The 18,509-nt window shown below is 36.9% G+C and overlaps 1 protein-coding gene across 1 annotated transcript in view; it reads left to right on the plus strand.

The window, feature by feature from the left end:
• Positions 1-18,509, plus strand: part of DLC1 (DLC1 Rho GTPase activating protein) — a 517,566-nt gene that overhangs the window by 36,805 nt on the left and 462,252 nt on the right. Inside the window, exon 2 of the mRNA XM_070068489.2 lies at positions 4,516-4,622. The gene's annotated coding sequence lies outside the window, so the exon portion shown is untranslated. The remainder of the gene's footprint in view (positions 1-4,515; positions 4,623-18,509) is intronic.

The following is an 18,509-nucleotide window of genomic DNA, read 5'->3' on the forward strand; positions in this document are numbered from 1 at the left end:
CAAACTGAGGTAACACTGGCAAGAAATATGCGAGCCAAAACTCGTGTGCCAGTCTTACAGCCAGGAGGCTTCCTGCTTGTAGATCACAGCGTAGGAGAGCTGCTGAAAGCACGCTGTAAGACCCCAGGCGCCACTTCCTTGTCGCAGCTTTCGGGCGACCTTGGAGCCTTCCCGGCCCAGGTCTCAGGGGGTTGGTAGCTGCAGGTGCCCACTGACCGGCGGGACAGCACCCTTTCTCACCTTGTGCGATGCTAGTTCAAGTCCCGTCTCCTCAAAGAAGGCCTCCCACCCACCCCTGCCGCCGCCTGACAACCTCTGAGCTGGGTGTGAGTGTTTGATAGTGAAGACGGAAACCATGCAGGGGCTGTAGGTGTGCAGTTCGTCTCCCCTGAGAGAACTCAGTGTACGCGAGCAGAGGAAACGCATATGCCGTGTTACATCCCGCCAAGCCTAGGACTGGATGAAGGCACCAGGTGGTGTTCACGCAAGGATGACATGGCCTGGCTACGCATTTCTCAGAGCTACACCTGTCTAAGCAAGGCTCGGCTGTACTGCTCACGCCTGGCCTGGTGGGTTTTATACACGAAGTCTAACCAGTTCCAGGAAGTGTAAACTGTTTCTTCCTGAACTCACAGACAGGCTGTTCCATACATCTTTTGTAGCAAGTCTTTTCAAAACATGGTACATTTTTATTAACAATAATTCTCAGAAATGATGAACTTCTAGAGGTGAACTTTCTCTAGGTCTTAATAGAACCTGAGTCGAGACTATAGTCAGTATCTGAGGTAATTTCAAGAGAATAGGCTCCATTCTCAATTCTCATCCTCCCGTTCGCTGTGTGTGTGTGAGAGAGAGATGGATGTGATATTATTCTGATCTGCCCAGACATATTTAATATAATTCCCCAATATTCATTTTAGCAAAGAGTCAAAATGCTGAAATATTCAAAAAGCATCCATCAAATGTGAGCCAGATTCCTACTGAAGATAAAGGAATTTCAACTCATTTATTCAACTCAGATTATATTTCATCACACTTGCCATTATTGTCATTTGATTTACTTGTGATTTTAATCTATACAATGAGGTAGCAGATAATTTGTGGATAGTTCTGAGTATTTTACGGTGGCACTCAATATTGTCACTTTTATTTCAAAACTTTCCCTCATTTTCTAAATATCTTCACATTGACATTTGCATACAATTCATTATACATTTATCCCATAATTTTGAGTAAAGGAGCTATATTAAATATATAAATATTTTTCAATAAGCTGAATATCTGGTAGTAATCTGGCATGTTTTTTCTTAAAAATAGTATTGCAAATTGTCTTAATTTTTAAAAAATAAGTCTTTTAGAAGCATGTATATAGTGAATAGAAATTATATTTTTATAATTATATAATTATTACTAATTAATTTTATAATTATATAAATAACATGATCCAGTGGACAGTGTAACATTTTAATAAGTGAGTTACCTAAGGAAGTAAACTTAACAGTATCAACTAGTATCAAATAAGATCCTTGAAGAGAGTTCAAAGTTAGATTTTAAACATAGAAATGATTGCTCTTTAAATAAATCATGTGGTCTTTACTTTCAACTCTGTCACAGAATAAGTTTAAAGATGACTCTACTCAAAATCCATATGCTCTTATTTGTTTCACATTTGTGCAATAGAGATAATATTTACTTACTCCTTTCTCTGTATTTGAGAATTGTCAGTAATACGCATGTGAAAAGAGCTCAGACTATTCCATATATTGAATATTATATGTATTACATATATATATATTATTTAGAGATTTCTAAGAGAACTATGAACCAGCATCATGTCTTAGGCTATTTTTTTTTTTAAATTAGCTGTTTCAAGTAAGAGAAAAAAATAGAATAGCATGAAGAGTAAAAGGAAGTGGAGAGATGCAACTTCCTTTTCCCAGTTATTCTATTTTCTTATACTGTTTTGAGTTTTTATATTTCATATCAAATTTTTCATTTGTTTTCCTAATTGCTCTTAGGTTGTTTGTAGCCTTCTTTTATTTACTTTTAAATTATTTTATTTTCAAAGCGATTTACTTTTTTCTTTTGCTGCACAGTGCTGTGAATTTTAACACATGTATAGATTTATGTAACCCCCACCAAAAAAACAGGAAACAGATTCCCTGTTCTATATCCTTCACAGGCACACTATCAACCCTCCCAATACTCCTATCTGTAGTAGTTTTTTCACTGATTTTTTTTTCCCTGTGGCTTTCCAGATATGTAATGCTATCTAGAAGTTAACATAGTTAGCCTCTTCCTTTCCAATTCTAAAGTCTCTAATTACTTTGTCTTATCTAATTTCTTTGATTAATACCACTAACACAGTGTGAACTGGTTGTGGAGCTAGAAGACTTACACATTTTAAAAGTTAGACATTTATCTTTGTCATGGATTTGGAAAACATAAAAAATTTCTCACAGTTTACAAATGTTTTAAACTTAAAAAAAGTTACATGATCTGTGTGACATAAAATTGTCCTCTAACTGCCATTATTACAAAGCTCTTGGAGGCAGGTAGGTAGTTGGAAAGATGAGAGAGATAGAAATAATAGAGAACTAGCTCCTCAATCGAATATTTTAAATAAAATCACCATCTATACTATTTAAACATGGTCAGAATCACCATTACTTAGGTTCTGATTTTTTAAAAATTATGCTTAAATAAGATTTAATCCTGAAAGTGCAGTGGGTTTTCACTTATAAAGTTTCTAAATATGTGATATTTCTTTTAATTTTTTCTAGCTAATTATAAACAACTTAATTTTATATAACTGTTACAATGTAAACTAGAAACAAGAAGCTTGTGTAGGCATTCAAAATGTCTCAATATATATATATATATATTTTTTTTTTTTTTGACAGGCAGAGTGGACAGTGAGAGAGAGAGACAGAGAGAAAGGTCTTCCTTTGCCGTTGGTTCACCCTCCAATGGCCGCCGCGGCCGGCGCGCTGCGGCCGGTGCACCGTGCTGATCCGATGGCAGGAGCCAGGAGCCAGGTGCTTTTCCTGGTCTCCCATGGGGTGCAGGGCCCAAGCACTTGGGCCATCCTCCACTGCACTCCCTGGCCACAGCAGAGAGCTGTCCTGGAAGAGGGGCAACCGGGACAGAATCCGGCGCCCTAACCGGGACTAGAACCCGGTGTGCCGGCACCGCTAGTCGGAGGATTAGACTAGTGAGCCGCGGCGCCGGCCCAAAATGTCTCAATATTAACCAACATATTTTTAAGAAAAATGAGCGGTTTCTTTTTCTTTTCTTTTTTTTTTTTTTGACAGACAGAGTGGACAGTGAGAAAGAGACAAAGAGAAAGGTCTTCCTTTTCCATTGGTTCACCCACTAATGGCCGCTGCGGCGGGTGCACCACGCTGATCTGAAGCCAGGAGCCAGGTGCTTCTCCTGGTCTCCCTTGCGGGTGCAGGGCCCAAGGACTTAGGCCATCCTCCAGAGCAGTTTCTTTTTAATTTATATTTAAAAAGAAATTGTCTGTTTTTAAAATAAATTGTCATGAAAATCAAGGCAGTGGCAGGATGGTTCCTTCCAAGGGCTATGAGGAAAGAGGTTGTTCCACATTTCTTTTCCTGGACCTGCAAACATCTCCAAGTTCACATGATGGTGTGTGTGTGTGTGTGTGTGTGTGTGTGTCTGTGTTCAAATCCCCCCCCCCTTTTTTTTCATAAGGACAACAGCCTTATTAGATTAAGGCCCACCTTAATAACCTCATTTTCTCTCAATTATCTCTTAAAAACCCTGTCTCCAAATAAGGTCACATTATTAGGTACTGGAGGTTAAGACTTCAACATGACAATTTGAGGAGTGTGGATGCAGTTCAACCTATAATGTATAGTTTATATGAAAGCCAGGTTAAAGGCTAATTAAACAGTCTGCCTTGTGGTAGACACTTGGTATGAAAACTGCTAGTGTTTTGCTAAATGAGGAAAGCAGAATTATTACATACAGGGACCTATCTGTTAAGTAAGAAGTACCTTTGTTTTAGATGAAGGTCTATGGTGACTTTGTGAGTACAAGTGACATTGTCTGATACTATGGCAAGCTTGACTAGCCAGCCTACACAGTGATTGCTCATCTCATGTTTTAAGTAAGAAATTATTTTATGAAAGTAGTACACTTACTTGAAAGTAAGTACTTTTCACAGTTCAGGAATTTTAAAATTGAAAAGTAAATTTTATAGTTCAGAATTTTTAAAACTTTTTGCCATTAAACAAATGATTTCCCAAGGCTCCATCTGAGTATCTGGTAAAGTTCAAATCAACTATAGATCACCCATTACTCAGTTTTCTTAGAAATAAATATCTCCAATATTTTAAAGGCAATTCAACAATAATGTTAAGTATTAATAGAAATTATATGATCTCTTCTACTTTATCTTAAAAATTCTGGGATCGCAACATAATATCCAGGTTATGTGACACTGGTCACATAAGTTAGTGCCTTATTTAATTTCTCTCTTTTTTTTAGTTCAAATTCAGAAGGTTCTGAAGCTCGTCATGCAGTCTTATGCAGCTGGGTCCCTACGTCTTTCAGAAATACTATTGAAGACTGATTTTGAAATCTATGAAATTAATGTAAGTGAGAATCCAAATATAATGTATTGCCTTCCAAACACAGAAGATATATAAAATGAATTGAGAAATTTTGCCATTAATTTGAATTTGATTTATACAGTTTGGTTTTCTTTGAGGTGCAGGAATCTCGGGTTGTGCATGATAGGATTGGAACTCACAGCAGTTTTCCTAAAAACCACCACATAGAATAATTTTTCTACAATTCAGTGTCTTTGCAAAGCATTTTACTTGCAAAGTAAGCTTTCACTATTAAATGAATATTCATTTGATTGCACAGGGTTGAATAACATAGAGATTGCAAATAATTTCATTTGAGACTAATCCTGTGAAATTATTTTATTAAAGTGTTCAAAATCATCATAGAAATCTCTCTCATGCTCTGGAAAGACAGCTAATGTAAAAAAACTGAACTCACAGGCTACACTTATTTTATCTTCTTATTTTAGATAGGCATTTTCCAAAAACAAACTATATCATTGAAGAATGTGAGACTGTTTTTTTTTTGAGCCTTCCATGCTTAACTTGAAAGCTGTCAACCCAGGAGGCTGAAACAGAGCAAGATTATGAAACCTGAGTGAATAGCTCATTCTTTGCGTCCATGCCCTTGCTACATGCTGCCATGTGGTACAAGACTGAGAAGTATGCACTATGATAGCTAATGAAGCACTTCCTTTATATTGCACTGACCAGAACTCTGATTTGAAGCCTGTGTATTATGCCACTGGCATCTCACAATGTTAGCCTTTGTTCTGGCTGGCAGAGGCTGTTTCTTGTCCTTTCTGTGGCTGAATTTCATGCACCAAACTTGCATGAACTACTAGTAAGTGTCGTTTCAAGTCATTAAGCCAAGTTCTGCTATGTTTGTAAGACTGTTTTGTTTTGTACTACCAACACCAAGAACTAAGCAATTCTGAGACCACTTAGAGATAAAAGGCTTGGAGTAAATGTAATTGCCCCTCTTGCAGTCACTCCTTTATGTCAAATATAGTACCACAGTTACCATTGTAAGACCAGGGGTTAGAAAGAAACTTCACTCAGAGTGAATTGAAGGGCTTCAAATGGACCAAAGTTAATTACCCTTTATAAGCCTCAACATAACTGAGAAATATTAAATATGACCCACTCGTACTTTAACATACTATTCTCACACTGTTTTGTGATGTTATCATTCCTTTCTTCAATTTTCATTAGATAATGTATCCCAATGCATGTTTCCATAAAGTCACCTAAAGAACAATCCCTAATGATTGCCATAACTCTCTTTAAAATAAGAGCTTCAGTTAACCTAAATACAAACAGTAAATATTACAGAGTTCTTCAAACCTGTAAATTTTACAAAAAAAATATAATGAATATCTCCCCAAACTTGAATTGTATCAGGTCTTTTATTATTTTATTTTATTTTATTTTATTTTATTTTATTTTATTTTTGACAGGCAGAGTTAGACAGTGAGAGAGAGACAGAGAGAGAAAGGTCTTTCTTCCATTGGTTCACCCCCCAAATGGCCGCTATGGCCGGCGCTGCGCCGATCCAAAGCCAGGAACCAGGTGCTTCCTCCTGGTCTCCCATGCAGGTGCAGGGCCCAAACACTTGGGCCATCCTCCACTGCCCTCCCGGGCCACAGCAGAGAGCTGGACTGAAAGAGGAGCAACCGGGACAGAATCCGGCGCCCCAACAGGGACTTCAGAACCCCGGGGGTGCCGGCGCCACAGGCGGAGGATTAGCCTAGTGAGCTGCAGCGCCAGCCAAGTTCGTTATTTTTAATACAAAGAATAGTGGCACCCATCTTTGGAAGTGATGTAAAAATTAAGTGGGATAACCTAAGCTAGAGCTTATTTCCTGATGCATTAATTGCTGCTATCACCTGATCATTTAGTCGCAAGGACTAAAATTGCGTGTTTCAACCTGGCTGCTGCTTCTTACTCTGCTCTCAAACCTCTTAGTGTAGGATAGCACCATTTTTCACTGAATCTACTGCATCTGTCTTAAAGATGAACTCGCAACCTCTAGATTCTTCCCTAGCCTTCACTTCCTTTGTTCCACTCAAAGTTTTTTCCAAATAGCACACTGCAAACAAACAGAACATAATTCAGACTGTGACCCTCTTCTGTTTCTCTTTTGCTGTTGCTTTTTATTCTGCTGTCTTGAGGATTAACTGTTAGATGGGAGAGATTGGATTTTTTATTTTTGGACTGAAAAATAAGACAATGAGACATTTAGGCTTACACAGTTACTAAAGATTTTATGTACAATTACTTGAGGAAGAAGTAGAGGAAATTATTTCGGCCACAGAAAATTCCTCTGAAAAATAGAGTAATACTCAAGGTTCCACTGCAGCTTACCTCTGCCTCTCCCTAACCTCTGGTTCTCCCGGCCTACTGCCCACCATGAGCTCTCAGCTTACCTTTTACTTCTTAAGCAAGGCCTTTATCCTCAAACTCATATTGCCCTGACTCTCAGTACCCAGAATATGCATTTGTAGACTTTTTAAAAAGTTCATGGGAAATGTGTATTATGAAAAATATGCATCTATTTCAAAAGTGTTTGCGCAAAAATGAATTTATCTTTTAATTCAATTTTCCCATTGCCTTTTTGAAGTCCCCTTGTGTTGCAATTACCACATTATAAATAAAACACGGTTGTAATATCAGTTGTTAACTCTCTGTCATAACTGATAGATCATTGTCCCCACTGGGGGTGGAAAAAGTGAGTATTCCCCATTATTAAGTTATGTGTCTTTTGCATATCAGACCACTAATACATTTTGAAAAATAATAAATGAATTAAATGATTAAGTAAATTAATCTGTCTCTGACAGTGTCCTCCTCAGAAGTAGACACATATTTTCTGCACTTGTACATTGTAAGTCACAGGGATGCAGGATTTTGAAGCAATGGACCAGTCAGGCTTCATTAAGAAAAGAGCAGTCCTGTCAGGCGTTTGGCCTTTGTCTGCCTTGGTTATTAATCTCTAGCTCATAGCACTGTCTGAGCATTAGCACCAATTAGTACATCCCAATGAAACTGCTAATCAGAAAACTGCAAGCTGCCAGCATCGTGAGGGGTCGTCAGAAGAGGTAGTGCACCAGCAGATTCCTGGCCTGGGCCCACTGCAGTAATATTCAAATTTTGCCACACATTAGAATCACTTTTTAAAATCTCAATGGCAAGAATATACCCATTCCACCTAAAACAGATTATTTGGGGTCTAGACTCAGACTTCAGCATTTCTAGGCTATTCCAGGTCATTCCAGGGTGCGATTGACTTAGAAATCTTAACATTCCTGGCCCTGCTTATTATTGTTGAAGGATCAGATACATTAGCATCATTTGAGTGTGTTTTTGGAGGCAAGATCACAACAAAATCAGAAAACAAATTTTAATAGAAATCTAGCAGTGTTTCCTATGTGCATTGAGGTTCTAGAAGCACTGTTCCAGGACACCCAAGAACAGTGTCATATTATTGCCTGACGCATGGCCATTGTCCCTCTCTTCTCACCCTCTTTTGCCACCCATCTCTGTCCTCCATCTATGATCCAATTGTTCAGAACTATAGTTTCCTAACATGCCATTCTCTTTCTGAGAAAACTTTTAAACATAATATAAAATATATTAAACATTCATAAAGATCAGAGGAAAAATATGTCTAAAAACTATGGTCTCATCATTAATGTGTAACAAAAGCAAACTCTTCGCAGTTTAAAAATTTTTAAAATAACATATCAAAAATATAACTAAAGCTATCTGCTTCTTCAGACGTAAACTTGTTCATTTCAGTTCCTCCCAAAATGTACTTATTACCTTGAAGATCTGAAAATTCTATGCATTGTTTTTCTCTTTCCCAGCATGATCCCTCCCCTGAGTTTGGAATATCTAATAAAACAGTCAAGAAAACCTGGCCTGACGAAGTCATGTTCTAGTGTTAGACAGATAACAAGTGAAAACTTTCAGTAAACTGCATTAATAGGTGGTAAGCAACATGGAGAACAATAAACCAGCAAAGACTTCTGAGGAGCATTGTCATTTTAAATACAGTGGTCAGAGAAGCCCTCTCCAAACAGTTAAAATTTGAACAAAATCTTGAAGGAGGTGAGGGAATAAGCCATGAGTTTGTTGAGGAAAACTGTTCCAGACTGAAGGGACAGCAAGAGTAAGAGCATGCCTGGCATGTACAAGTCAGCACGGAAGTTTCCAAGGTTAGAGCAGATTCAAACGATGGAGGGTAGTAGGAGAGATAACACAAGCATTTAGTGCCTTGTAGGTTGTTGTAATCACTTATTTTTCTATTAGTAAAATCAATAACCATTATGTATTTAAGCAGATATGTTAACAGGATATCTCTGGATTCTGTAATAGACTTTGTGTTCTTGGTGCATAATGGTTGGAGCATATAAATAGATGGAGGAGTCCAAGAAAAACATTAACAGTTACTTGAACCAGATGATAGCAGTGGTGGTGGTAAGAAATGGTCATATTCTGGAGGTACTTTAAAGTTGATGGTTAAAAAGATGCCTTGAAGGGATTGAGAATTAGGTGTGGGATAGAGAAGGACCAAGGAGGAGAAACTGGATACATTGAGTTACCATTAATGGATATAGAAATGACTTCAAGAAAAACAACTGGAGGGGAAGGCTGGAATCACAGTGTTTAGAGATTTTAACACTGAGATGCTTTTTAGATACCTAAGTGATGATATCAAATAGATACTCCAGTATGTAAACGTGGAGATCAAGGGGAGGAACATGGACAGCAACACTCATCAGATGCTTGATAGTCATGTGCTCGTAGATGGAATTTCAAGCCATGAGACTGGAGGAGATCACAAGAGGAGTGTTTATAGATGAAGAGAAACAAGGAAACCCTGTGTTCCAACATCAGGGGAGGGAATGTGAGGATGTGAGAAGCTCCAGGAAAAGACACTGAAAAAGTGTATCAAAGGAAATCCAAAAAACATTGGAAAATATGTTGTCCTGGAAGCTCAGTCAGGAAACCATTTCAAACAGAAAGCAGTGATCAACTATATCAAGTGCCTTAAAGTAAGATAAGGACTGAGAATTAGCCACAAGAGTTATTAACGTAAAGAACTTCAGTGACCTTGACAACAGGAGCTTTGAAGTTGTAGGGATGAAAGACGGATGCAAATTTGTTTTAAAGATAATCAGAAGAGAGAAAATAAGGACAGTGAATACAGATAACTCTTGAAAAGTTTTTATCTTGGGCAACAGAACATAAAGAAATTACTAGAGGAGCAAGTGGAATCAAGGAGATTGTGCTTAATATACAAAAAAAAAAGTGTGTGACAAAAATCCCAGTAAAATGGGAAAACAAGAAGATGCACTATACTGTAAGAAAAATTCAGATGTGAAACTCTACAATACAAGAGGAGGGGAGGGATGTAATACACTCAGGGAGCAGTTGGTCTTAGATAGCAGCACAGATAGTTTATCTTAAGTAATAAAAGGTAAGGTGGGATATATGTATACAAAAGATGGTAGTAGATTAAATTAGCAATGTAATGACTTATAAAGATTGCATTATTGATAATTAACAATCAACGGCATGTTATTGGCTAATGCTATCAAGATTAAAGCGGGCCGGCGCCGCGGCTCACTAGGCTAATCCTCCGCCTAGCGGCGCCGGCACACCGGGTTCTAGTCCCGGTCGGGGCGCCGGATTCTGTCCCGGTTGCCCCTCTTCCAGGCCAGCTCTCTGCTGTGGCCAGGGAGTGCAGTGGAGGATGGCCCAGGTGCTTGGGCCCTGCACCCCATGGGAGACCAGGAAAAGCACCTGGCTCCTGGCTCCTGCCATCGGATCAGCGCGGTGTGCCGGCCGCAGCGCGCCAGCCGCGGCGGCCATTGGAGGGTGAACCAATGGCAAAAGGAAGACCTTTCTCTCTGTCTCTCTCACTGTCCACTCTGCCTGTCAAAAAAAAAAAAAAAAAGATTAAAGCTTGTTAATGTTCTGTGGGTGCTGAAAACTAATGCATTAGTAAGACTAATATTATATAAGCCAAAGTAACAAGTTCTTAGCTTAATATTCTCATTTATGATTCTGTGGTTAATCCATGAAGATAAGGGTTTTAAAAACATACTACTTTTATATAAAAGTAAATAATTTCCTCTAGTGTGTCTAATAAAAAGAAGGTTCAAGCTAAAATCCTAATGCTGTGTAGAAAAGCTGTCTTTTGACTTAAAAATAGTTACTGTGTTGTCCTATGATTATCTTCATTTACTCAAGACTTTGGATTTTTATATTAATAAAGTTTTATATTTTATATGACAATACATATTACTTTAAAAAAGGAAAGGATATATAGGTGATGATGATGACTAATGGATAAATAGATTTAACAACTATATCTTCCTTATATTTTAAAAATACAACAAAACAAACTGAGAAAGCATTTTTTTCTGAGGCCAATGTTAGGCATAGTAGTTAAGATGCCACTTGGGATGACCACATCCTATGTCAGAGTGCCTGGGTTTGAATTCCAGCTGCACTTCTGATTTCAGCTTCCTGTTAACATGCATGTGGGGATGGAACAGGTGATAGCCCAAGAACTTGGGTCCCTGCACCCATGTAGGAAACCTGGATTGAGTTCCAAATTCCTGGCTGCTGCAGGCATTTGAAGTGAACTGGTCTATGAAAGTTCTCTTTGTCTATCTCTGCTTCTTTCTCTTTCAAATTAATTGTTAAAAAGTAAAAAGTAAATGCATATTTCTAAAATAATTCATTTTTCTTGTTTTTTGACCTATTACTATTTTTCAAAAAGTGATAATAAGAATATCCCTACTGCAAGATGTAGAAATGATCTGAAATTAACTGTTTATAGAACTACCCAACAGAATTTCAAAAAATATGTATCTACTCAAAAAGATTTTTTTGTTTATAGCTGATATTTCTATCAGAAGATTAAATAGTAGTGAATGTAGAATTTATTTTCATCAAATATTTAGCATTTTGGTTTATTTAAAACTTGTCTTTAAAAACCCTGTTGGTGAATCTGATCTTCATCATCAGTGAACCAGTTAGAGCTAATAAACTTAACAGGTCTGCATTACAATCATCTTATTTCTTTTTTTTTTTTTTTTTTTTTTTTTTAACTTTTATTTAATGAATATACGTTTCTAAAGTACGAATAATGGATTACTATGGCTTCCCCCCCATACCGTCCCTCCCACCCACAACCCTCCCCTTTCCCACTCCCTCTCCCCTTCCATTCACATCAAGATTCATTTTCGATTATCTTAATATACAGAATCATCTTATTTCTGACTTATAATTTATATAGAGACAATATCTAGATAGGTAGATAGATGTTTGCCTTCCCAGGAGTTTTTGCCTGCATAATATGTTTTACTGTCATTTATTTCTTTTTTAAAAATAATTATTTATGTATTCATTTGAGAGGTAGAGTTACAGGCAGAGAGAAGGAGAGACAGAGAGAAAGATTTTCCATCCACTGGTTCACTCTCCAAATGGCCGCAAAGGCAGGAGCTGGGCTGATCTGAAGTCAGGAGCAGAAGCTTCTTCCAGGTTTCTCACATGGGTTCAGGAGCCCATGTACTTGAGCCATCTTCTGTTGCTTTCCCAGTCCATATCAGAGAGCTGGATCAGAAGAGGAACAGCTGGGACACAAACTGGCACCCACATGGGATTCTGATGCCAGAGGCAGAGGCTTAGCCTACTAAGCCACAGTGCTGGCCCCATCATTTATTTCTTACTGAATCTGTCTTTGAATTGTTCCTAAAGGACCTCATTGTGCTCTTTAGCACTTTAGATACTTTACACTTGGAAGGCAAGACCCATTACTTATCTTGTTGATAGTTGTAATAATATCATTTTGAAGAGTGGGGAAAGGGCTATCATGGGAGGGGTTATAGGAAAAGAGAGAGCCACTCTGTCCACCATGATTACCCCATATACTTGGTATTGGACAGCTCAATATAAATAGATCTATTAAAGTTAAAAATTTAGAACTGGATTCCCTTAAAACTATCTATAGTCATATATCTTGGAAAACCTTTGTGGGCTCTCAGATGTATGTGTACACAAATTGAAAGCCATGGTTCAGAGGAATCAATGCTAGATTGAAAATTCAAAACTTAACATTCTTAGGTTTGCTTTACTACACATAACTTTGGACTGTGTAAGTCCTTTAACTGAGTCTTAGTTATAACTTTGCAAAGTAAGGGAGTTGGGCCAATGCAGTAATTGTCAGAGTTTCAAGTGAATAATACCCATTGAGTCTTATTTTAAAAATATATGCAAAGTGGCTTCAGAAAGTTCATGGAAAATGGAATTAAAAGGTAATGCAAATCTTCCATGAATTTTTTAACCCTTACATATATGGTCAGGCAGTATGGGAAATACTATAAACTGTGCTTGGTAGAGTAAACTCGCTGAGAATTTTTGCAAGAGAAAAACAAGCTTAGATTCATTTAAACCATTCATTTCTTCACTATTTGATAATAAAACTTTCTCTATTTGTATTGTAGTTATTTATATCAATAAGTGTATTCCAGAGAATATGCTTCATGAATCTCTGAACCAGAGTTCTCCAAGATTCTTTCTAGCTATGCAATTCCATTATTAAACATGAAACATGTAGTTTGATTTAAATCATAATTGTAGTCACCAATCTTCTTAAATTATTTGTTTGTTCAGTTAGAGCTTAAGGGTATTTGAATATAGTTGAAGCTGATGTAGAAAGAGCTCAAAGAAGGAACATAATGATATCTTGTTTACAGATTCTGTTATTACATTTCTTTGTTATTCAACAAAATGCTTCTGTAGAAAGCCACTCCCATCTATATTTGTTTCTTCACTACTGAACATGAGGGATTTGAGTGGGAATTACCTTTATGTTAATTTTGAATTTCAAATTGCCCTTAAGCACGCCAAGCACATCATGGGAACACTCAGGATTTATATCTCCATGGTATTGTCAGGGTTGCTGCCTGTCTCTCATACTAGAATCTAGGGGTCTTATGGATGAAGATACACCACTTGTTCCTTTCATCTCTGTATCTGCCTGGCACATTGCAAACACAATACCTACTTTTAAATGAAAAAAGTATTTCTGCTTGTTTGTGTGTATTTTAAAAACAAGTCAGGCAAGCTTGAAAAATAAGAAGGAAGGGGTTGCTCTACTGAACAAGACAGTAATTACTACAGTATGATATTGGCACAAGACAGTGAACCAATGGAATAGATTAGAAAGCCCCAAAACAGACCCATACATATATTAATAGTTGACTTATGACAAAGAATATAAGTAAATGCTAAGGTTTTTTGAAAGGCCTAAAGAAACAAGCCTTTGCTGGTTCAATCTCCAAATGCCTACACCAGTCAGGGCTGCACCAGCCTGAAGCCTCGAGCATAGAATTCAGTCCAGGTCTCCCACATGGGTGGCAGGGACACAACTACTTGAGCCATCATCTGTGGCTTTCCATGGCGTGTGTCAGCAGGAAGCTAGAATTGGAAGCAGAACCAAGACTCAAACCCAGGCACTCCTATATGGGATGTAAGTGTCCCAAAGAGAAATTTAACCACTGTACCAAACACCTACCCTGGTTGTTTGTTTTAATAAAATGTTTTGTATGTGTAAAACCAAACCAAACCAAATCAAAAAAAAAAAAAAAAAAAGGTTAGGTAGCCATCTTTGAAAACAATGGGAAAGAAAGAAATAAACGATGACCCATTGCTAGACTGCTTCTTCAAGCTCCACCATTTCATGTGCTGCTTGAAAATCTGAATGTGTTATGTCCCTGGATTGCCTTTGTCTGTTTTGGCACTAATACTCTTTAGAGTTCTTTTGGAGATCAGTTTAGTATGACCTCCCATTCCTGAAATCAGGCAGGCCTGTTTCAATCAACCTGTTCTTTTCCAGATGTTTTTTCTACCACATCCTTTAACATGGTTTAAAAATTTAATTCCTCTGCTGTTTAATGTATCAACCTTGTCTGGACTAGTTTTGTCACATACATGAGTTATGTTGCATGTGTTAGTTACACAGCAATGTTTCTGTGTGACTTCACCTGATTATTTCACGGAACTGTGGAAGCACAGATGGTGAAAACCTATGTAATTGTAGGGTGGAAGCAGTTAAATTTTCTTGCTTCATCTGGTGCTTTATAGAGTGTTTTGGAACAATTGTCAGCTCAAATGCAAGTGCTTTCTAATACAGTTTTCAATTTTCCCAAGGATAATGAGCTCCTAAAGAAAAACTACTTTTTGAAGTAATGAGTTTTTGGTAATACAATTAGTTTACCAACAATTCAGTGTTTTCTCCTATTACTCATGGACTTATCACCTCACTAAGACTGATGATTCAACACTAAATATTGTCTCCTAACTACTTTAGAAAACTGACAAAGTAATTTCTACTTAAGATGTTATTTCCTTCCTGTGTTTTTACTGCTATTTTTTGCCAGACCTGGAATAAGAAAATAAGATGTCTTTACAGGTGGAGACTCATTTCCTGACTGTTGATACAGTTGGTCAATAAAACTAAATTTAATGTAAGGGAAAATTTCATAAATAAGACAGACTTGTTGTATTTTATAATATAATATATAAAGCATAAAAGATAGAAAGAGGAGTCTTTTCAATGAAACATAGTTAATTATAATTGTCCTTCCAATGAATCCAGGTCAACATTTTTCTGGACCCCAGAGGGTATTTTCAAAAAAGAGAGATTCTGTTTTCAGAAATATACAAGATTATTGCCATAGCTTAGCTAAGAAAGAAGTATTCAACAGTAATACTCATCAAAGTAAAATATATTGTGTTGGTTTACTGGCTATTGTGTGGTTTTTGATGATGTTGTACAGATACATCTCCATGCGATCCCATGGTGGTGTCCTGTGCAGATATGATGTCACCTAAAGTCACCATTGCCAACTCATGTGATGAGAGTAAGAAATGTTTCCTGAGCCTACAAGGCAGGGTTTTATTGAAAATTTCTTTTCAGTAAGTGATAATATTTAGGCATAATTTTATGACTTTTTTTTGTACACAAGACAAGAATTCTAGATTTTCTGTCAAGCACTGATTACATACCAGATGACAATAAGAAAAGATATCTCAATTTTAATTGAGAATTTCTTTTCTTGAATAAAGCTATAAGCGAAGTACATTAACTTTAGAAGTGATGTCTTGGCAGGTCATGTAAGACAATTGAGTATAATGGAACTGAAGTAAATGGATGGGGTTGTAAAATCATTAATTAAACCATTCTCTACCCTTTTCAGATGAATGTTTGGGAGACATCTAAGCAAATACCTCAAATATGTCTTGTTTCATTTTTCTAAATATGCATTTTATATTCATTTGTAGTTTTATTTCTCTTTTCAAAATTTGTTAATGCCATACATTATCTGCATGCCCACTTCAATATGTCACACCTACAACATATCTCTCTAAATCCCACCTCTTATTTCTGCTCTCAAAATAATTCATGTATTCAGTTTAATATGTGGTGTGTGTCAAGTTTATGAGTTTAAAATGATCAGTATGGGAGTATAGAGTGCTGTGGAACATATAACCGAGTAAGCGAAACTTGTGATGTGAGTGATGGGGCATGGATATTAACATTCAGCATAAAGAATTAATAAAAACAATAGCAAATGTAGACTTCTATGCTAGGCATTATACATGCACACACACTTAACACAAGGGTATTTTAAAATTTCATGTAAAACATGGAATTGGACAAGAAGCTTATGTTGATGCAGAAAAATTTTAAATCCATGTGTAATTTTTTTATAATTTGCATTTCCATGAACTTTTTGAAGACTCCATTTACAATTACATATGTATATAAAAATATTCTTCACAAAAATACAACTCTTACACTCTACTGCTTAGAGTTTAAGAGGATAGTCTTGGGGGCAGGTGTTGTGGCACAGCAGGTTAAGCTGCGGCTTAAGACGCCCACATCCCATAGAGAAGTGCTGATTAGAGTCCCAGCTGCTCTGCTTTCAATCCAGTTCTCTGCTCATACACCTGTGAAGCAGAAGATGCTGGCTCAAATACTTAAGTCCCTGCCACTCATGAGGAATAACACATGGAGTTCCTGGCTCCTGGCTTCTGTATTCAGTCTGGTCCAGTCCTGGCTATTGCAGCCACTTGACTAACGAACCAACAGACCAAAGATCTCTTTCTCTCTGTCTCTCCCTCTGTCATTTATTTGCCTTTCAAATAAATGAATAAATAAATCTCTTTTTTTAAAAAAATGGGTGGGGGCAGTCTAATACTATGGAAGCACAAATGGTGAAAATATACCTAACTATTAGACAATATTTTAAGGCTTTTTTTATTTATCTGTATAGAATATAAAATGCTTGAGAAAATTTCAAATAGGTGCTAACATTTGAATAGAATCTTGAAAATGATGACATTTTATCCAGAAGACAAGGAAGAAAGAGATTTCAGTAAAGGAAACGACATGCATGAACTGGGGAACCATGAGGGTGTTTTAGGAAATAGTATGCATTCCAGTATGACTGGACAACATGACTACAGAGGCAGGAGGTGGGAGAAGAGATCAGAAAAAGAGGAGTCAGTTACATGAATGTAGCGACTGAGGCAAGAGTACCAACAGAGGCTAAACACTGAATCATAAGTCATTCTAAAAAACATTTAAATAAAATGTGCAGTTTTCCAGTCATGACAAATATGCATTATCAATGCATGAGCCATGTCTATCTCAGCTACCAGCAGCGGCAAACTCCAAAATCCTCACAAAAATTCAGAGTAATCGGATGTATTCACCTTTCTTTTATGGTCACAGGTCAACAGATATAAAGAAGTATTTCCCTTGGCCTGAAGAGAATCAGTCATGACAGTAATCTTTGGCTAGAGACTGTGTTCTGTCATTGACAGAGACACTCATTTTCTTTTTAATAAAGTTATTATATGTGATTTATGATAGAAGTAGCACTTTAAGCTTTGAAACCATGGCAAAATAGCCCCTCTTTTTTATTTTTATTTTTTTCCATAAGAAGCTTTTTTAAATGAGTACAAATTTATAAGTACAACTTTATGAATATAGTGATTCTTCCCACCACACCCAACCATCCACCCCCACTCCCACTTCACCTCTTCCTCCCTCTCCCATTCCCAGTCCCATTCTCCATTAAGATTCACTTTCAATTAACTTTATATATAGAAGACTATCTTCGTAATAAGATTTCAACAATTTGCACACACACACACACACACACTGAGAACGAGTTTTACAGTTAATTCTTATAATACAACTCTTTGAGGACAGAGGTCTTGCATGGGAAATTAGTGCACAGTCACTCCTGTTGTTAATTTAACAATTAATACTCATATATGATGTCAGTGACCACCTAAGGCTCCTGACATGCACTGCCAAGGCTGTGGAAGCCTTTTGAATACATAATCTCCGTCAGTATTTAGACAGGGCCATAAACAAAGTGGAAGTTCTCTCCTCCCTTCAGAGAAAAGTATATCCTTCTTTGATGGGCACTTCTTTCCACTGAAAATAGCCCCTCTTTAAAAGTCTATGTGAACTTCATCTCATATAATGCATAGGACTTTAGGTTTTATTAATAAAGCCATGAAAAATCAATTAATTGATGAAAAGTAACTACTAACAACCTCCAAGTTATTAAGAAAGCTGTTTGATTACTTACCATTACTTCTAAATTGAAAATACTATTATTTTCCAACAGTATTTTTGGTACAACATATTATATCACCTGCTTTCTGTCATATAATGTGAATTTTTCTCTTCATTTGCTTAAAAAAGTCATGTGATATAAAAGTAGTTAATTTAACAAAATATTTAAAGGAATTATGCATCATAGATATTTAATAAATGATTATAATTAATCTAAGAGTATGTTTCATATG

Source organism: Oryctolagus cuniculus, chromosome 2 (assembly GCF_051225735.1).
Source record: "Oryctolagus cuniculus isolate XC-2025 breed Fujian yellow rabbit chromosome 2, ASM5122573v1, whole genome shotgun sequence".
Lineage (NCBI taxonomy): Eukaryota > Metazoa > Chordata > Mammalia > Lagomorpha > Leporidae > Oryctolagus > Oryctolagus cuniculus.